Source organism: Apis cerana, linkage group LG4, assembly GCF_029169275.1.
Source record: "Apis cerana isolate GH-2021 linkage group LG4, AcerK_1.0, whole genome shotgun sequence".
Classification (NCBI taxonomy): Eukaryota; Metazoa; Arthropoda; class Insecta; order Hymenoptera; family Apidae; genus Apis; species Apis cerana.
Window position 1 is genome coordinate 9,419,206 of NC_083855.1, and position 21,718 is coordinate 9,440,923.

Genomic DNA, 21,718 nt, shown 5'->3' on the forward strand with positions numbered 1-21,718 from the left:
TAGCTCGATGATAGTTCCACGGTTGAATTTAAACGCAAAGTACACCATAAATCTTAAAGCATCTTTAAATAATTACAGAGCAGACTTGCCGGCTGCGCTGACATAAGACAAGACCCTCCTTGTAGGTCAACTTTTATCCTCTTTGCGACGTTCCTGCGACTTCTTATTCAAATAAAGCGCCCCTCCGCAGCAACGGAAACTGTTTGTTAAATCTCTGTGTTGTGTGCGCGTTTCCAAGGATTAAAAATCTCCTCCTTCCCTTACCCCACCCCCTGTAGGGAAATTTTTGTCTGGAAACCAAGTGCGGACAAAGGGAATGTTCACCCTTCGGTTGTTCCTTTTCTTTTCCTTCCTTTTTCTTTTCCCTAAAAATTATTTCCATAAAATTGCGACGCCTAGAACGTCGAATAAAAGTAATTATCCTATCTTTATATTTATCGCTCGTGCGATCGTTATATATATATATATATATATATATACGTATCATTATACACGTACACACAAATATACAACGTTTCAGCATGTATACAAGTTATGAAATATCGTTATTTAATAACACTCAGAAATTTAAACGCAACATCTCCATATTTCATGCAAATCCACGATCGTTAAACTGCATTGTTTGTATGCAATTACGCTACTTTAAACTGTATTACTTTATCAAATATTCAGTATGCATACACATCCCGTTAAATAACTTCACCGTAGACAAACACGACAGGTTACCTTTTGCGTACAATTTCCTCGCTCGATTTACCACCACTCCCCATCCCCTCCTCATCACCGTTTTCTTTTCCATTCTGTTTACCGCTTAAATGTTTCTCGATGCCACCAACAGCACCAGCCAAACAGATATCCGTTATCAAGGCCTTGGATGCGGTAAATCCTTCATTTGATGTCTTTCGATAGCGCAAACCCCTTTCCTTTCGAGAGTCGTCCGCTCGTGCAAATTCTTTCCGCTTGACGAGATGCATCGATTCGAGCATTCACCTTTTACGCTCGGCCATGCGTACAGGTAAGATACTTTACGGATGGGCCATTCCCCAAACTCTTTTTTTCTTTCCATTCGTGAAAGTAATTTATCTGGAAAATGTGCGGTGGGGATTGCATTGTCGTCGCGCGTCCACATATATGTAGAATGAAATAAATTATTATTCTATCTTCCTTCGGAACGAAGAAATGTTAACTTTTTTGTTTTTATTAAAAGATTGGTTTAAAACAGAAGAAAAAAAGAAGAAGGAAAAGATAAAAGAGGAACTCACGCTACAATGATATATCGAATCAAGAGAGACAAGAATATTTGAATATTCTTTGTTTGAAATTTAATTAATAGGATTCGCTTCTTTTAAAATGGTAAAATCGGGACAAAAGATATAGAATTTCTATATAGCGAGAGAAAAGTATTTTCCTTTCATGTTTTTCAGAAAAAAAGAAAAAAAAATTAACTCCATGAAAATTTTTTCCTTTCTTCTCGTATTCTTTTCAAATGGTACACGATTATATAATAGAAGTGTACTTACAATTGAAACTTTTTTAAAATCCATTTAATCTCCCTCGAAATGAATTCAAACACGCATTTCCAAATAATCGTATTCGTTTGTACACATTCACTCGTATTCTCCACATACTCGAGACAATTATCTACTTCTTATTAATTAATTTCTTCGAACGAGACCATTTTCACGATAAAATATATATCCAATCCAAAAGAACCAACTATGTTTACAATCGTCACTCTATAGGCAAACTTCCAACAATAGTGCTGTGAATTCCCTTGACGGTCCCTGTGTACGTGTCAATCGTGTAAATCATCAGATTCGAAACAACGTACCTGGTATCGAACTATAGTCTATCGTAATCGTGTGCAAGTGTGCATTACGTCATCGTTTCCCGCTTTATACCAGCGCAAGTAAATACAGCCATTACACCAAACACACACACACACACGTGTATATATGTATATATATATATATATATAACCTGTCAGAATATCAAACTTCACGAATCTCAAAATAAAAGAGAGGAAGATGGGTTGAAGAGGGTGGAGATGATGGTGGATGGGGGTTGAAAAGTTCAAGCGTGAGTGGTAAAAAAAAAGGAAAAAAAAAAGAGAAAAAAAACGTCAACGTTTTTGTAGTTAGACAGTATCGATGTATCAGCCTCGAAACTTGGAGGAGAAGTTGCACAGGTGGAAATGCGCGAGATGATAAATGATAAGTTGCGCACGATTGGTTCTTTTGTGCTCAACAATTCGAAAATCTGTATCGATATGTACTGATTGGACCAGATTAGTTGGAAACGTAAGTTTCGATTTAATTTCTTGTCCCTCTGAGAAGCGTATATCGTTCTTTCATTTCGTTGTTACGTTGAACACGTTACGTAGTTTGTAATTTGTGAATTTCTTTCAAATAAATAGAATCGTTGATTGCGTATTGAATTAAATCAACGATATTCCTTGAAGATACGTAGTTTCCATTTGTGATCTGTACACGTTACGTGTATTTTACAATTTAGTAAGAAATGATTTATCGTAATCAATGGTGGATTAATATAAAAAGTTTTTTTTGAACGATTAAATTTCCTCTTTTAAACTTTTTCTTTTTTTCTTCTTCTTCTTCGTATAATATACTATTTTCGTGAAAAATATTTGTAGTCGAAATAATTTGCACGTTATAAGTGGATCCTGTATATATTCGGTGGATGAGAACGGTGTCAAGGGTGATAAAACTTTTGAAACATCAACTGTATGAATAGTCATGTTAATAAACATGCAAATTTATCTTTCTAGCATACATATTCCTCTATCTTCATGCATCTTCGTGTAACATGTAAAATCGTGTCTTATAAATCTTATAAATATTTCTTTTGTGTAATTCTAATTTTCTTTTTGTTAATTTTGCATTGCTAATTATCTGTTAACGGTATAATAATAATTATTAAAAGCGATCTTTAATAATAACGGATATAAGAGATAGATAAGATATAAGAGAATCGAGACTGAGAATTTTAGACATTGAACTATGCGTGTAACAATATTGTATTGTACTTACAACACTATAGAAATAAATATTGATATTCCAATTACTCTAAGTGCAGTTGAGATAAGGATTCCAAGCTTTCCAGTATATAAATATTAACACTGTACTGTACAAAGTACTCACGTCAATTAGTATCCCCCTCCTATAATTTAATATTTCTAAAAAACAAAATGAAATTTCATCGCACGTTGATAAAAAAAATATATACATATAATAAAATAATAAATTAATTTAATTCCACAGAATTTTCGTTAAAAAAAAAAAAGAAAAAATTCTACTTTTCTATTAGAAACTTCCATACTTTCACGTTTCATCAAAGTTATATTTCTATAAAGTTAATAACGTGTCCTTTCGGATTAATTTCGACAACTATTTCTACTGTGCAACGCGACAGTTCACAGAAATCTGTTTTATGAACACAGAAATACTCGACGCTGCCGTTTCTTAAGACAGATATTGCTTTCATCGTTTCTTTTGAAGTTCACCGAATTAATGACGGAAGTTCACCGAAAGTAATATCGAAGCCGCGGGGCAATTCAGTTTATTTAACTGTGGTATTGGACGTCGTCGTCTCCAAGTATCGACTGGTCAATATCGACGCCATAAGAAACAAGAAAAATAACATCTCTCTTGTACGGAAAACATTTTATCGAACCTCGATACTCCAACGGTATAATATACTAATAATTTCAAAGTACCATTGAACTTCTCGATTATACGGATTATTTCTTACTTTCAACAACGAAATAAAACAGAAGCGAAGTATTACCCAACTTTAACAATTCGCTTGAAAAACTATTTAATGCAAAAAATTGAACTCGTACTTAGTTATTTCAACAATTTTAATGTATAAAATGATCGATATCGAGAGAGAGGAAGAGAGAGAGAGTTCCGTTTTCTTTTTGCAGTGGATAATTTCGCGGACAGGAAGCAAAAAAGAAGCAAGAAGAAATCGCATTATTTAAATCGCAATTGACGAAACGTTTTTCGAGGATTGTTTGCTCGATGGATATTAATAAATGTCTATTGATTCAAATTGTATTCGAAATAATATTCAAACGCAGAGGCCAAGATAAACGCACGCATATGTTACCTGCCGGAAGCGCACGTGCGCTAGAGAGCCGACAGAACGTCGATCGGTTACGGTTACGAGAGATGAAATTAAATCAGATTTAATTAAAATGAAGCAATTTATAAAACAATAGCACGGGCTAATGGGAAGAATTACTAAAATGTGATTAATGCGAGGCAATTTCGTTTTTTTTCTCTTTTTTTTTTTTTTACGCGACAGTCACACGACAGGTTGGAAGGTAATTTAAAACGATCATAAAAAATTCAAAAGAGTTAAATTAACTTTTGTCTCCCATTCAATTCGTATCCCATATATCAATGTTTAATTTATTAACTCTGATGCGTTATAACCATCATGGGTTACACAATTAATGCGTTTATTGTATCAAATTTTGATTATCGTAACAAATATCTAATCTCTATCACGTTTCATCCATCACTGTTATAACTATAACCCATACACACATATATACTTGACAAGATACTTGAACATCTAAATACTATAACAAAAAAGGATCATCATATCGAAATAAATTACTCCATATTCCTTTTTATTTCATTGTCACCAATTATCATGAATCTATTTTCTATTTTATTATCTATCTACGTTTATTGCATCACGATTATCGTAACAAAAATCATCACACGGATAAATGATATAAGAGAAAAGGGTCGTTATATAAACGCGTTTCAGAATACAATTTCACACCGTTATTATCATGAAAAATTAAGTTATCAAAGGAAATCCGCTTTCGAGAAAATTTCAAAAAGCAGCACGCACGTGTTTCCCTGTTATCGGATGCACACGTGCGGAGAAAATTTGGAGGAAGAAGAGAAAAATGTGCATAACTATCCCCTGTCCCTCCAAGCGAATGACCGTTAACAGAAGGGGTAATATCGAATCTCGCTGACGTGGCAACATCCTCGCCCGCTTCCCGCACCGCAACGCCTTTCTGCCAACCGTTTTCGACCAGCTATGCAGAGATCTATCGCCGTATTCTTTCGGCTTGTTAATGTTCAATATCCTCCACGTTCACCGCACTCCAAATACCTATGCAAATGTACGGGGAGGTACGGAAATTTTGTTCGACGACGTTGGCCAAACTCTGGCAACTGTCCAGAAGGATGTTGCTTTCGCGATTAGACCAGCGGTATAACGGTAGTCTCGTCCGTAATTTATTAGACATTTATTGGCCTTAAACGTAATATTTATTGTTGTTATGGGAGAGAAGACTCCGAGTTCGAGAAGTAAGGAGGTCGTTCGATCTCTTTCCGACTCGTTTACGAATACCGATTATGAAAATACGATTATGATTTTTCTCCCATGTTTATTATATTTCCCGTATTAAGTATCGAGTTAATCGAATAGCAAGACTCGTTCCACACGAGCCGACTCGACTGTAGTTGTCCACCAAGATCGACTATACGTCGCGATCGAGAGTTTACTCCGGAAATTCCTGAACTTTTAGTCCCTCTTGTTCCTTGCTGGAGGAACCGTATCGAAAGTTCTTGACACAAAGTAGTTGCAACGGTTCGGGTCACAAATATGTCTAAAGAAAGGAGCCCGTAACTTGAAGTAAATTCCGCTTTGTTATCAAAGTTCTGTCCACCAACGGAAACGAGACAGATACCGGTGTTCCGTTGCCTAAGGAAAAAACGGATAAGGATACGAGGTGAAAAGGAGGACACCGAAGGTAAAATGGAAAACTGTAGAAATCAACTTGAAAAAATGCTTGATATTTATACAATCGATTAAAATTTTCAATTTAACCATTTACAGTTTGTATTAATATTTATTTGGATCGCAGAACGTGAACCAAATTCCTTTCGAGGACGAGGTAGGCGAATTTTGTTCAGCTAATTATCGTTCGAAAAAATTGTGGTGGAGGAGTATATGGAGCTGAAGAACTATAACTTTGGAGAGGAGACGTTAACCCAAGTTGGCACAAGAAAGGCTAGACAGAATTTCACGGTGGTTGTTGGGCACGAGTCCAATTTCTGTCTTCTCTCGGCTGCAAGAGGTTCTACTTAATATATTCACCCTTGTTTTTCATATCGCATTTTTCAAACATCCAAAAAAAAAAAAAAAAAAAAAAGAAAGGAAAAAAGTGGAGAAAGGGATATACAGAGAATATTCGAGCGCAACAAAGAAATTTAATTACAGACAAATATAAAAATTTATTATCGCGAATTTTATTTTATTTTATTCGTTTTCGAGTTTATTTTTAATACACGTAATACCTTAATTCGAATTGTTACGCCGCGGAAGTTGAAGAAGATTCCGTGTAATGCTATCTGCGGTGATAGTAATGGAATATTAAGCAGGCAGATAATACAGCGAACGTTAATGTTCACTCAGCGACAATATACGCTATGCATATTAATTATTTATTCATACACGGCAAATGTGTTTCTCGTTAAATTTATTGGATTACACGTCCAAATGCTGTGTCATTGTCTATGACTAAAGGAAATATTCATGGTTCGAAATATCGAAGAATTTAAGATATTTTCAATTGAGATAAATTTAAGAATAAATATCAGTGTCAATGATAATACGGGATCGATTGAAATATAAGGTTTACAAGTTTCACCAAGTCACCCCCGGAAATTGGTAATTTAATATGGTTAGAAGAATTATATATATTTTCATGCTTCATCAATTCGAGTGTCACGGCCAGATTCGTGACCAATTAATTTTACATATAATTAAATTTAATTGAATGGATGACTTGGTAAATACAGTAAATTCTTCATCATTTTTTCGAATGGCTTATTTTCATGCATTACGCACAGTTACGATTAATTACAGCAATTAAATTTGCACATTTTATGCACTCGTAAGGTTATCTGCTCAATTTTCAATATGGAAAAAGCGATAGTTTTGCGGTTGAAAATTGTTGGAAATTTACACAGAAAATATTCAAAGGAAATCGTCGATCGTTCGATTTTTGTGAATTGTTATAAATAGAACGCGGATTTTTATATATTTTCCATATTAATGCATGGACTTTGTTTTAAAAATCTACTAAAATTAAGAAAACTTTGAATCGCTATTATTTCAAAAATAATAATTTCCAATCGATAAAAAACAAATATAGAAGCGCGAAAATTTGTTTCTTTGAAACATTTCTCGATTTATTTTACAATTTTTTGATTCTTGATCGTTTAAATTCGATTAAATCTTATTAAAAAAGAGAAAATTTTTGAATCGCTATAACTCCGAAAATAATGACTTCCGCTCAACGAATCAAGGATCATTGGAAGCGCGATAGCTTTCTCTTTAAAACGCTTTTCGATTTATCCCGTTACGATTTCCGGTTCCGGAGATATCGTCGTGTAAAGGAAAGGGTAATTTTTAATCGTTTACCATCTTCTTTCTTGTTCTTCTTATTCGGATCTCTAGCTCTCGCTGACCTATCTCAAATTCCAGACAACTGACAGACGCGATTCCTGGAAAGACACGATTCTTGGAAAGACGTAGTACACATTTCCAGGAAGAAATGTAGGTTGGTGGATCCATTCACAACTTTTGCACCCTCAACTTATGTTACGGAAACTTTGAATCCTCATATCTCGGCAACCGATTGAGATATCGAGACGAATCGAAAAGTGATTTCATTTGGTACGGTTTCCCCTAAGTGGATTTCGATAAGAAAAATTTTAATTTTTGACAATTTTATAATAGTTGAACATCGTCGTTTGATGATTAATTCTATTGACGCGTATATAGATATAGTTTTTTTTATTACAAGTTATTTGGGATACAAATAGAAACAGTGGGAATTCCCGTGGCTCTCGGTCGATTGTCACTTGCCAAAGCCACGGGTTCTCTTGAGAAGTCAATTCACATTGAATTCTATCATCGTGCCAATTGCCTCCTCGGAGGACGAAAATAGTCCCATTACATCTTTCCTCGGGGACTGGGACGTAATAGGAAAGAGAATGGTATTCTTCTAGGGTCAGCATATCAATTTTAGAATTTTCCGATGAAAATAAAAGAAAATATTGGGAAATCGTTCAAAAAAAAAAAAAAAACCCGCTTCCCACGTTTAATTTTAAATTCGGTATTACACGTACTTACTCCACGCACGGGTAATAAAAATAAAATAAATAGAAAGAAGAGAAATCTCCTAAATAATTAATCGCGTTAATTAAGGAATATCTAAAAATCCGAGGATAAAAAAGAAAAATTTAATAAACCAGGAAGGACAATACAAATCCATCTCTTCGCCTCTCGAATATTTAATTAAACCGGAAGAAAGAAAATTCAATTTTTCGCTCAAAATTAAATTTTCACCTTACCAGAGACACCACCTTCGTGTTATAATTATTCGTTTCATTCTTTCGACGCGAACGACGCGAAGAGAAACGCGGGGCCCGCGATCATCATTATGTACCACCAAATTGCACGGTAACGATAAGTTTTCACCAGATTCCACGGCCACTTCCCTTCCGTATTTCCCGACAAAAGGACTTATTTCCGTGAAAGCACTAGCAATTACGGACAACACAGTTTCACAGTCCCGGTGAAAAGGCTGCGGGTCCTTAAGATTCGAATGAAGTTCGACGCGCGTCCCGTTCACGAGCCCCGAAGTCATTTGCTCCTGAAAGAATTCCAACCTGTGCGAACTGTGTTACTTTGGTTGGAGGAAAAAGAAAGAAAGCAAAAAAAAAAAAAAAAAAGAAAAAGAAAAAGAAAAAGAGCGAGAGAGGATTGCAACACCAGACCAAGGATTGGGAGGGAAGGAAAGATTTGTGCGGTGACGAAACTTTCCTCTCTCGAGTCGAGTCATCTTCGTTCATTGTCCTATAGTGGCAAGGCCGAAAGAATAGGGGATAGGATAGGAGTGGTAGCCGGGAATTAAACTTTTGGCCGGAGACAATGAGTGGCTCTGTTGGCACACACCGGCGAACAGCCCACCCACGGGAACAATGCCTTGGCAATATCTGTATCCGAGAAGGACAAAATGGCCGCTCAGGGGTGGAATTGTCGAGCCAACGGTTAATGTTACCGCCTCCTTTCATATTTCTCCGCCACGGGCCTCTGCTGCTTTATATGCCCCGGTCTTCGTTGCACATGCAAACGGACCCTTGCGCTCGATGGCTATCGAGATTTCGCGAGAATTGCGAATTACCCTACGATTTAAACTTGTTTGGAACGCGCGCGTCGAGTGATATTTTTATTTTTCTTATTTAAGGATGCTGCCAGAGCACTTGATTCTTTTTACATTTAATTTAATTCACGCGAGGTATGATTTTAATTCTCGTTAATAATTCGAATATCGAATCTGAGATAAGTCGTCGTATATATGTGTACACGTTATGAAAATATTTATTCCTGTTATCGGAATGACTTTTCTTTGTATTTAACGAGGGATTGAAACGACTTCAGTTCGCGATGTTAAAGCGATATTTTTATCTTTTTACTTTTAAGGATGCTAGAGCACTTGATTCTTTTTACATTTAATTTAATTCACACGAGATGTGATTTTAATTCTCGTGTATTAATAATTCGAATATCGAATCTGAGATAAATCGTCGTATATATGTGTACACGTTATGAAGATATTTATTTCTATTATGACTTTTCTTTGTATTTAACGATTTTGATTCGCGATGTTAATTCGAGTAATATTGTGTACATCTTTTTATTTGTTATTTTTTGAAAAGAAAGTAAAATGGATCGAATATGCGAACGAGAATTGCAACGGGAATAATATCTCATTATCATCAAGACGATCTGATGACGATAATAATACTCTGTTATCGTCCTCTTTTATAAATTTTAACCATAAAACCTCCTCTTACTCGTCTCTTTCTCTTATGCTCCATTGCGTATGCAAATATCGTACATTCAGAATGTGCACGATGCGTGAACTAATCCCTCGAATCACAATTTTGCCGATTTCATAATACAATAATAATGTATAAACAGTGTGTATATCGATGGCAGTTCGTTAAACACGTGTTATAATTTTAAAAAATTGAATTCTTATTCGATTGGATCAATCATCGCCAAAATACTGGATAAAGAAGGAAAAGAATCGTTAAAACAATTATTATAATTCTTCGCATATTAATAACGAAAAGTCTCACGATTATTTTTATCTCTCTATGCGCAATTTCGATCATCCCCTTCCCCCTGTTAAACGTTAAACATCAATTTCTATCTTCATCGAAATTTCAATCATATCGACTTCCCTATTCAAGATATAATGAATTTTAATTTTTAACGACGCAGGTAAAAATTCACAACCCGACCAAATACGAAATAACGCGTTATCAAATCGTGGAATCGAGAATGTTTGGCGCGGTGGCTAATGGATCCTCTAGCGCGATCTTATCTGGCAAGGACTAAGATTGAACGAACGACAAACACGACAGAGGGCGGTCTTGACCGATAAGGGTCAAAGAACCGGATTAACCCCCATGGACTTTTGAAAACTGTCGGTGGAATTGTTGTCCGAGTTGAAAACGAGATAAGAAAATGCGATATCCACGAATCAAACGAATCGTCGATCCTTTGACGTTAGATCTACCGATCTATTAATTCTGCTTTTTCGAACAACAAAATTTATAAAAATTCGAAAAAAAAAAAAGAAAAGAATCACACGAAAGAAATTTTTATTCTTAGTGAGAAATATTTCCATCTTCCGAATTTCAAATTCTCTTAAATAAATTTCTTCGAATATTTAAAAAGTGTTTGCATCAGTGAAATGACGTTGGAACGAATCGAATCGTGAGAATCGAATAAAATCTGATTAGAGAAGTGATCAGTGTGCGGGAGGATTACAAGGAACAATCGATATTTTTCTTCAAAATGGATGCAAAGGATTCGATATTTCGAATTCGTTATTCTCAAAAATATTCACATTGAGTAGTAGTTTCCATCGATGAATCCGAATTTCTGAGAATTTCAACGAGAATTTCTTATATTATACAACAGCTTTCATTTTATGAAAAATCTTGTGAAATCAGATATTACAAATGATAAAAAGGCATCGAATTAAATTCTAAATCAAATATTCGCTAATGCAAGATTTAATCAAATATTTGATGGATCAACGACAACTTTTAATTAATTAGCAATTCATTTACACATGTTTCCCATTTTACGCGAACAAATTATAATTTTGGCTCCTCGACCCAAGAGAGACGTTATTTCTGGTATTTTTAACATTTTCCCCCGTGTCTTCGTTCCACGTCGTAACGTCCTCGTTTTATTCGTCTCGCGTTTGTACTCGCGCCGAGTAGGAACAATGTAATTTCTGAAAGTAGGTAATATGCAATGATATGCAAAAAAGAACAAGGGACAAGGGATTCGCTTTTCAACCTGGAAGGAAGGAAGGAAGGAAGGAAGATGAATTTTGAATAGCGTAAAATTCGAATAAGAAGGAAGAGGAAGAGGAACAGGATGAGATATATAATTTTCCTTTGGAATGTTTATAAACCTACTCTCTTAATATACCGAATTTTAAGCAGAGAAAGAGAGTGAGAGAGAAACGTTGTGGACATGTTGTCGCGATTCGTAATTAAATACACGAATCGTGAATCGCGAATAATTCTGCTTTTATAACAATGTTAAGAAATATTACGAAATATAGGGATTCTGATTAAAAATTTAGATGTTACAATTATATACGTATTACGATACAAAATATCAAATATCAAGTATCTTAAATTCTTGAAGTGTTTAATATTTCCGCGAATGACCCTTAATTATCAAACGAACGGTCGAAAGCTGAGCAAACGAACGGCGCACGAGATGTTAAATATTCCCCGCTACATTATACGAGGAGATAGTTGAAACCTAACTTGGAACAATAACAAGTAACGATACCGGGTGGATCGTGAACGATATTATTAACCGAGTGGACGGGTTTCAAGTTCATTAATTAATCGTACAATATTTACGCTCACCGTATACGACATATATATATATCGCATACCGTAATTGGCAACGACTGGATTCAACTAAGCCGAATAGTTGAGGAGACGTGGAAATTCTAGGGAGAGACGGAAATGAAAGGGTTAACGACAGAACAATACAAGCCTGGTTCAAGCTGCCCCATAATGACGTCGTCCGTCCGTGGAATATGGTTAATTATCCGGCGGCAGGCTTGGCCTGACATCGAGGCTCGAACGGGGGTAGACGTGTCGTTAATTTTATAGATAATTAGTGAAACAGGGGCGTTCAAGTGCTTGCGCAGCGAGAAACGAAATGCAAAAGTGCGCGGTGAAACCTGCTGATTGCATTACCGGAAAGACGAATAGCCGTTTCGGTGAATGGGCTCGTTAACTTGCGCGCTTACAAATTGGCCACCATTTTGGTCGGCTCGATTCTCTTCCCCCCTTTTCCGCAGTTTTCCGCCTTCCCTCTTTTTCTTTTCATTTGCTTTCCTCGCCTTCTTTCTCTCTTTTGCTTTCTTTTCTCCCCTCTCCCTTCTTCTTTTATTTTTCGCTCCTTCCCCGCGTCGACGAAAATCCAGTGAAGCCAGATAAGGAGGGCAGAGATTAGACTCTAATGCCAATGCCGATCCCTACATTAGGTATCTCGTATTAAGTCTCTCGTATCTACGTGGGAAAACGGCAGAGCCTATCCAACGAGGCTATAAAAATTCGTCGACCATGAGAGATAAAACGATTAAATGGAATCTTATTTATTCAATTTCTTAGATGTAATAATAATAATAATAATATCGTCTCTTTTTCGATTCAAGTATTTTCTTTTTATACGAAATATATAGAGTTCTATCAAAATGTTATCTCGGATTGATAATGAAACGAAGAGACCGATTTTTAGTTTTTTTTTTTAAAGTAATTAACAATCTTGATGGAAACCAAAGCGTTATTACAATGACAAACTAGATATATCCATTGGGAAAATATTTTTTACGCTGTTTCGCGGCGTAATAGAATACTAAAGCGAGGCGAATTATAATTTCCAATCTATCGAATCACCATGGAATTCATTCTGATAATAAACAATGTCGTTGATTATTGGCTTATCTTAATTTGCATACAAGTTGTTTCGAATACATCCCAAAAATTCTTTCAAATATAATCCATATTTGATTTTTGCGCAAATAATAAAAAAAAAAAAAAATATAAAATTCAATTCTTCTCTAAACAATATATCCTTCTGTCAACGAATACGAATTGAAATTGAAATTCGACGAGAATATAGACGATACTCTAAAAATTTCCTAAAATTTTTACAAATTTGTTAAAAAACATCTTCGACAAATTTTCATATTGTAAAACGATTAGGATATTTCGAAATATCAAATTACTTATCAAATTACTTACTTAAGATAATTATATTCTATACAATTATCAAATATTCGACATCTCTACTTTTCTTAATACTTATCAAATTGTTATCAAATTTCTGCCTGGCATCCCAGTTCCCAATTCGTATTATTGATTTAATATAAACGAATCTCTAAAAATTTCCTGAAATTTATATAAATTTGTTAAAAAACATCTTCGACAAACTTTCATATTGTAACAATTGGGATATTTCGAAATATCAAATTACTTATCAAATTACTCTCTTACTCTAAGATAATTATATCCTATGCAATTAAATATTCGATATCTCTACTTTTCTTAATACTTATCAACCTGTTACCAATTATTTGACATTTCTGCCCGGAATCCCAGTTTCCAATTCGTATTATTGATTTATACCGAACTATCTCGTTTTCCCATGCAGCTCGTTCATCCCCTCGATATCACCCCACCGCCGCCCCAATGTTTGGGGACAAGATATGTCTGGAAAAGTATACTACCTTAATGCACCAACCCGCGATCTTGCTCATACCATCCAAGATCATTCGTCTTGTCAAACGAGCGGAGCAGAGCGATTTTTCTTGTGGCCAAGATACAACAAGACGGTGACCCATAGCCGGCCAATCTTTTGCACTTAATAAGAGTCGATCGACTCGAAGGGTTGAGATGCGAATTTCACGGCTCGTGTACTTTCGAGAAGATAAAGGGGATACCCTCGAGTCGACGATTTTTCGAAAGCTGGATAGAATTTGGCTGCTCGAAGATGAAGGTTGGTAGATAGTTATTTGATAAATTTGACAATTTTTTTGATCTCGTGTCAATGAATACTCTTTCATTTTTTTACCTCGAAAGATTTACGAATTCGAAGCTGGAATTTTTTTATTTTTATACCTCGAACTTAGAATTTTATTGTTGGAAAATTATTAAAAAATTTAATTCAACGTGATATTTTTGATTCGTTGGCTATTAAGATTAAGGATTCAGAGGAATAACAAGTCGAAACGATTTATTTGAAAATTTATCTATTTTTATAATTTTTAAGTGGCCATAAATGATTCAAATATTTAGTAGAGTAAGTTTTATTCTTCGTGCTTTCTACCAGCAATTCTTGTTACGTCGGCAACTCATTGGAAATGAAACTTTCTTTTCCAATGAGCTAGTTTGCAGAAATTAAAGTTCCACTAATGTCTTAGTGGGATGTTGGTTTATCAATGTGATATAATATATTCCGTGATATTATAATGTCAGTAAGAGAATCAAAACTAGAAATGTTGTTTTAAAACTTGATTCCTTGTTTTCATCTTTCGATGGATGAAATAAAGTGAAAAGAAATTTTTAAACAAAGTGCAAGTTGAAATCTTAAAAACAGCGAGAACAAATAGATTGTTTGGAAAGTATGTCAATTTAACTGAGACAGCTGCGAAGAAAAATAAAACGTTCTCTGCACACGACATTACGTTTTAATCTTTTTCGGAGTTTCCAATTTCTTTCTGAAACTCCGTAGCAAAATTTTCCAATTGCGTTATCATAAAATTCAACGTTACGTGAAGTGGATTATCATTTTCTTAAATAAGAAATAAAGTTTCCTTGCGCCTGAAGATACAATTTCAATTTAAAAGATTCTTCTCCATTTTGAAATGTCATAGAACGATGTTGCTCTAACCAAATCTAAAAAATCAGCAGTTCAATTCGACGAGCTTTTCTGCGTTATTTATCGCAATACGATCCAAAAAGCAAAGCGTAAATTGTCATTTCGACAATTTAAATATCGAATTCACATAAAAAATCCAAACGACCGTCCATTCAAATGACAAATTTTTTACATTATTTATCTCAATACAACAGTACAATCTAAAAACAAATCGTGCAAAATTCCTATTTCAATAATTTCGTATTATCGAAAAAAAAAAAGGAATCCAAAAAATCAACAATTCGAACGACAAACTTTTCACATTACTTATCTCAATATATTTCAAAAAACAAACGTTCAATACAATAACGTCGTCCCGCTTAAACATCAATTTTAAATGTCGCCCAAAAATAGCAAAGATCCTCGTTCGAGTGTTATTGGTGAAACGTCGAGCACAGAGAGAAAGAGAAAGAGAGAGAGAAAGAGAGAGAGAGAGAGAGAGAGAGAAACGTTTGTTGAAAGAGGTGTAATTAGGAGATGGTTTCGCGAAAAGGCTTTATGAAGAGACGGTTACACTGTGGTCCCGCAACAAGGCGCTTTTAAACGCGATGGGCTATTTAAGTCCACTTAAAAGTCATTTGCAACGAAAAAAAAAGAAAAAAAAAAAAAAAGAAAGAATGGAAGGAGAAACGATCGGGTTAAGATCTCGTTCTTTCGAAGGCTTTCGAAAGCAAAGGAAAAAGAACGGTTCGAAATGATAACGGGCGAAATGAAAAGAAAAGTAGATGAGAGAGAGAGAGAGAGTAGCGTAGAGTAAGGTGTCGGAGAGTAAGGAAACAGAGCCGTGGTGTGATTGCACGAAGGAAAAAGGGCGAGTGGACGCGTAACGGGGGCAGGGGGTGAAAACAGCGGTGGCTGGGACAAAGAGCGATGTGCCTGGAAACGTGGCTCTTTATTCGACATCGCTTTTGAAAGAGCGATGGGATTAAAGACCCACGTGCCACTTGTTAAGAAAGGAAACGTTTCGTTAAGGACGTTTGATGAAAAGGGTGGACTGATGTAGGGTAAACGGTGTCCAAAACACGCCGAGCCTTTTTCTTTCTTTATTTTTTTTTCTTTACCGTTTGTCGACCGTATTATGAAAATCGAGAAGAAGTCATCCTTTCCGTCTTCATCCGAAAGGATTATTAAATTCCGCCCCCCAAAAAATAGCTCCTCGTTCCGAAACCTTGGAAACTTCGCCGTCGAAATGGTTAACAGACGGAGACTCTTACGGAGTTTACGAATTAAATTTCGCAGGGAAGGTCGGAGCGCACCAAGCTTTCACGGGTGTTAAATGGTAATTACAAAGAAACAAGGTAAAAAGGGATCGTTTTTGTTCGCGAGGCGATTGCACAGTTAATCGTTCGTTTCGTTCGAATCGGCGATGCGAAATCAGGTGGAATGCGATTTTCCTCGAGCGGTTGGCTTCCGCGAAAGGCCAACACGAGCGAAAGCGGAATCACGATTATCGGGTTAAATTAGCGCGTGGATAAGTTGCAGAGGCAGGGAGGGGGCAGGAAGAAATTGGCATTCTCGTGTCTTGCTCTCTCTCTCTCTCTTTCTCTCTCTCTCTCTCTTTCGTTCCTTCGAACGAGAACGAGGGGAGGAAGCGAAAAGAAAGCAAGATCCTTCTTGGCGGTATTAAAACGGTCGGAATATCCAATTAGGGGAGGCTTAAAAGATCTTCGATGCATCTTCTCCCCCTTGATACGCGAGAAAGACGATTAGAGGATCCTTACATTGGAACAAATTGCGGAACGAGGATCTTTGATTTATTGTCTGTGGTCCAAGTCTGCTCTCCTCCCCCCTGCCTCGTAATTAAATGAGATGTGTTTAAAATAGAAAATAAAAAAATCGAAAAAAATAAGCTTTTTATCTCGGCGAGAATGATATTAGATGGGAAATTAGGGGGAACATTTTCAACTGCAATCGTAGTTATTCTTCCCTTTAATGAGATCGTTCGGGGAAGAGGTTGAATTTTTCTTTTATTACTTTTATGGTCCCTGGACGGCCATTTTTTTCACGACTCGGGGAAGAGGGAGAATTAGACTCTTCTGGTGTGACAAATTCTATTTTTAACGTCCGATTAGATGGGTTAAACCGGATAGATAAGTTGAACGAAAATGATTGGACGTGGGACGTGGAAGAAAAGGAAGAAAAAGAAGTAAAAAAGAAAAGATATGTGCAACAATTAGAATGTCGAAAGGAGAGGGAATTCGTGATGAACAAACACTTCTGCCTTTTGTGTAAATCGACCGCAGCGAGCGAGAATTTTTCCCGAAACTATTTTCCCGAAGCAGGTTAATTCACTTGTAAAGTTGTACCGGCAAAAAATTTCGGCGGAAAAAGTTTTTTCCCCCGGAATATCGACATTTTTCCCGCGGCGAGCAACAAACACCGACTGTTATTTTTCTTTCCTCTCTTTTTTAATAAAAAAATCTTTATATTTTTTTTACCTCTGTATTTTTCTTTCCCAAAAACTAAAAGATTACATTACACTCGATGAATTGCGCACATTACCAACCTTTCAAATCTATATATATATATATAATATATTTGTAATAAAAATATAAATTTATTTCTTTGACAATTAAATATTTTTCGAATAATCGATTCGAGCAAAACATGGGTTTTAAAGTAGCAACGCTCGAAACATTTGCCGCGCGAGGAATCAAGTGAAGAAAAAGTGGAGGAAAATTGGGGAATGCGTCAGCCGAAAGAGCGGTTTCCCATTTGTAACAGGTCTCTCGTAAACTGAGCGACGGCAACGTCAAGTCTGCGCGAGTAAATTGTCCATTAAAGTACAGGAACTGAGGGGGGAGGGGGGTGACTGGCAAAGCAAAGCGAGGCAAAGGAACGGAGGGCACAAGTTTTGGCTAATCAAGGGTAACGGCAGGTGATTACTAAATGGACGGGGAACTAATTTTCACCATCGTCACCGTTCCAAGGAATGCGCTTACACGCCACCACGTCTGATCCGATAACCGGATGTCTGATTATATATAGAAAGTCTCTCAATTTCTTCGCGGGGATACGCTCCCTTGTTTAACTTTGTCTTTCGCTCGGCAAACAACCGGTGAGCCCGGCCCAATTAATGAAAAACATTGCCCAACCCCCTCTCCCCCTCTTCCAGCCACTTTCTCTCCCTTTTTCACCTTCACGCGAGATCGAAACGGTCCAATCGTGCCCCCTCGATACCCTTTCGTTTCTCCTCCCAAACGTTGTTAATTAAAAGAACATTTCTCCGAGACACGTGGCAAACATTTGTCCCAATTTTTTACTTTTACTCTTGCTCTCGATATTTAACAGACGGATTAATCTCAATCGGATTTAATAATTTTGATAAATATCCCGCGTAAACGTTTCCGTCTCATCTTTTAGTCGAGGTGAGGAGATGAATTTTACTTTGCTTATCTTTTTCTTCTTTCTTTTCTTTTTCTTTTTCTGTGGATTCAAATTCTCCCCATTTTGCTATTATCGTTATTGTAATAATAGACGTAGCGTAGTTTAGAGTGTAAAAATTTGTATTTCTAATTTATAAATTCTCTCGTTCCTTATCCTTTATTCGAACAGACGAATAGAAACATCCATTTCGACCATTAAGCTACGCTTTAGGACCCAAAGGGTACAGATTATCCACACGTTTTCCAGGATGAAAAATTAAAGCCAGATTTTCGCAAGCCCTCTTCCCTCGAATCATCAATCCGACATTTTTCACGAAACTTTTCCAAACTTCGACTTTCCTTCCAAAACTTTTCGAAAGGGTATTAATTAAACGATTCCCCGAAGAACAGCGTGGGCGGGGAAACGGAAGGAGGAGGATATATCCTCCCGTAATAAGGATCCCGGTGAACGTCGATTCCCAATTGAACCTCCTCCCCCTCCAGTACTTGGGAAGAGGAGATAAGCCCATGGATGACCGGGGGACGTTTAGCGGAATTCGTTCGTGCCGATCGATGCTTTCCATCGGCGTGGGTTGCGGCGGGGTATAAACTCCTGCGACCCCCCTCGCTACGTGACTCGAATTAACGATCACAATTAACGCAATAGGTACGTACTGTCGCCCATCCTGCATCCTGTCGCATCACCTTCCGCAAATCACCCGACCTGTCGTTGTCCCATCGTTATCGAGGGGGGCGGAAAAGGGAGAGGGAGAGAGAAAAAAACGGAAGTACGCTCGTCCGACGCTCGTTCGATGGCCAGCGTTGATTTTTCATAGACACGCGACGCCCGTGTCCCTCTCGCTAATCGACATTGAAATTCGAACGATTCTCCCTCGATTCCTATCTTGCTCTTTAAACACGAGCGAGTTACACGAGAATCGCGTATCGTGTATCAGGATCACGTATTTCCCTCCCCTCCCTTGTGTTAACGTATTTCTTCGATCAGAATTTCCATTTTTTATCTAATCTCGGTTTTATATACGAGATTATTTAATTCTCGTACCATTTTTGTTGTACTTATCTGAGTAATTGTTCATTCTTTTCATCTTCTTCTCTCGAGTTGATATACTAGTTTCATAATGTAATCGTGTTATTGCTACTTGTCTGGCCACGATCGTCTCCACTCGTTGGATCGTAATTCCATTTGTCTGGCCGTGACTATCTCGTTCCACTCGCCCGACTACTTACCCACGTCTACGATTTTGATACGATCACAATTTTTGTATCATCGCAATATTTATATTTGATACAATTTTTCTCCCAATCGATTTTTGAAAATCTTCTCTACGTAGTTGTAATCTATCGAATAATCCACTATATACCACGAAATTATCCGCTTATTTCATATAATAGATTCTTCCAAGCGTATCAACCCTTGATATAGGGGAAATCAACGTTTATCAATTTCAATTTTCGAATTTTTCCCCATCCTCTTCCACCTCGATATAATTAATACAAATGTTCTGTGTAATAATAACAGAGATAAATACCTCTGTAGGTGTAGGGATACGATACGTTGTACGCTCGGAACAATGGGAATCGCGTATCGCGTGTACGCGTGTAATTGCGTTATTTCGATAATACAGAAGTCTATTCCGGCCGAGTGATGCTATCCATCCAGTGTAAACGAATCCGGTGTGACGTTACCGGTGAGGGGGAGGGGACGAGCAGAAAACGATAAAGTTGCCCGTTGCAGGGCAAAATCTGTTGCTGCTGCTACTGCTGCTGTGATGAATCCCTGGAAAATTAATTTCTAGCCCCCAACGACGACGCGTCGATACGCGGGGTCAGCGACGTTGCTTGTACGCCATCATTAATGCAACGTAATACCGAGTCCTCTCTAATACGAGGGGGGAGGGGAGGGCGTATAATTTCAAACGAGGGTTGTGCAGCTGCGGCAGTAATTATTAAACGGAAAATAGCAGACTGACGTGTGCTGTCTTAAATTTAAAAAAAAGAGGGGAAAAAAAAATAAATAAATAAAAATAAAAAAAAAAAATAAGTAAAAATGGCACGAATATCTGATGTGATGTTAAATTTTTGCGATGGTGTACGTACGAATAAATTGTTCGATTTATAGATGGCGTTTTGGTATTCTTGTTATTTACTTGTAGTTTGGTTTATCTTCATTACTCCATCGTCTGATTACGATGATTTTTTTGCATCACGGTGATCTTCGAGTATTTTGGGACGTAAATGAGGTACGTACGCACGTCTAATAAAAAAATAGAAATTGGCGTTGCGGTTTATCTCAAGGGCAATTGCATTAATGTTTATATTTCCATATATTAAATTGACAATAAAATGGAGACGATGAATTTACTTGTTAAATATTCATAACCATATTCAGCACTCCAGAGATCATTTATTACTCGGGAAGCAATGGAGTAGATTTTACGTGGACGTGTAAAATAGTTTTATATTCTTTCTGTGTAAAGGCATAATTGTAGTCTTTTCCATTTCATTTATAAAAGAAAAAGAAAGGAAAGAAAAAAAGGAAGAAATAATAATTGGAATAACTTTTAGCCTTCTGGTTTATCTTTTCTTTATCGATAACTCAATTTATTTGCAAAAATAAATATAGATTAAAAAATATTTAATCGCGCACATTATATTTACATATCTATGATCAATATTAAATATAAGTGCGGCGATATCGCAAAACATTCACAAAACGCAGTCGGTAGGACTCGAACCTACGCTCCCAGAGGGAATCTGATTTCTAGTCAGACGCCTTAACCACTCGGCCACGACTGCTTACGCGAGCAGTTCTCACCTTTCTCGTAATTAATCGTATTCTGCGCTATATTCTACTATTTTAATTACTATTTAGTTAATATTTAGTTTTCAAACTTATTAAACTGTATTTCTCTTTCTATCGAATTAAAAAACTTTTGTTCATTTATTAGGGAAAAATTATAATAAGAAAATTTGCAGAATATGTTTAAAATTATAATATACCATTTGAACGCGATTGAATTGAACAGAGGAACAATTTCAATTACAATAATCGATCCGTCAGTCTCTCGTATGAAAAAGTCAAAGGGAATTAAAAGACGGAATCGATTTCGTTCCCATAACGTAACCGAAGTCGCACTTTCCACTTACTTGGTCGCGTTCCGACTACGTTCATGCAAATTAGCCGACGGATGCTCATACGAAGAGCCACGCGTCTCGACATCCTTTAATTAAATCCG

At 36.6% G+C, this 21,718-nt stretch overlaps 1 non-coding gene across 1 annotated transcript; it reads right to left on the reverse strand.

Annotated features, from left to right (window-relative positions):
- Nucleotides 1-21,196: 21,196 nt before the first annotated feature.
- Nucleotides 21,197-21,278, reverse strand: Trnas-aga (transfer RNA serine (anticodon AGA)). The gene has a single exon. It is a non-coding gene; the product is annotated as a tRNA-Ser (tRNA).
- Nucleotides 21,279-21,718: the final 440 nt, after the last annotated feature.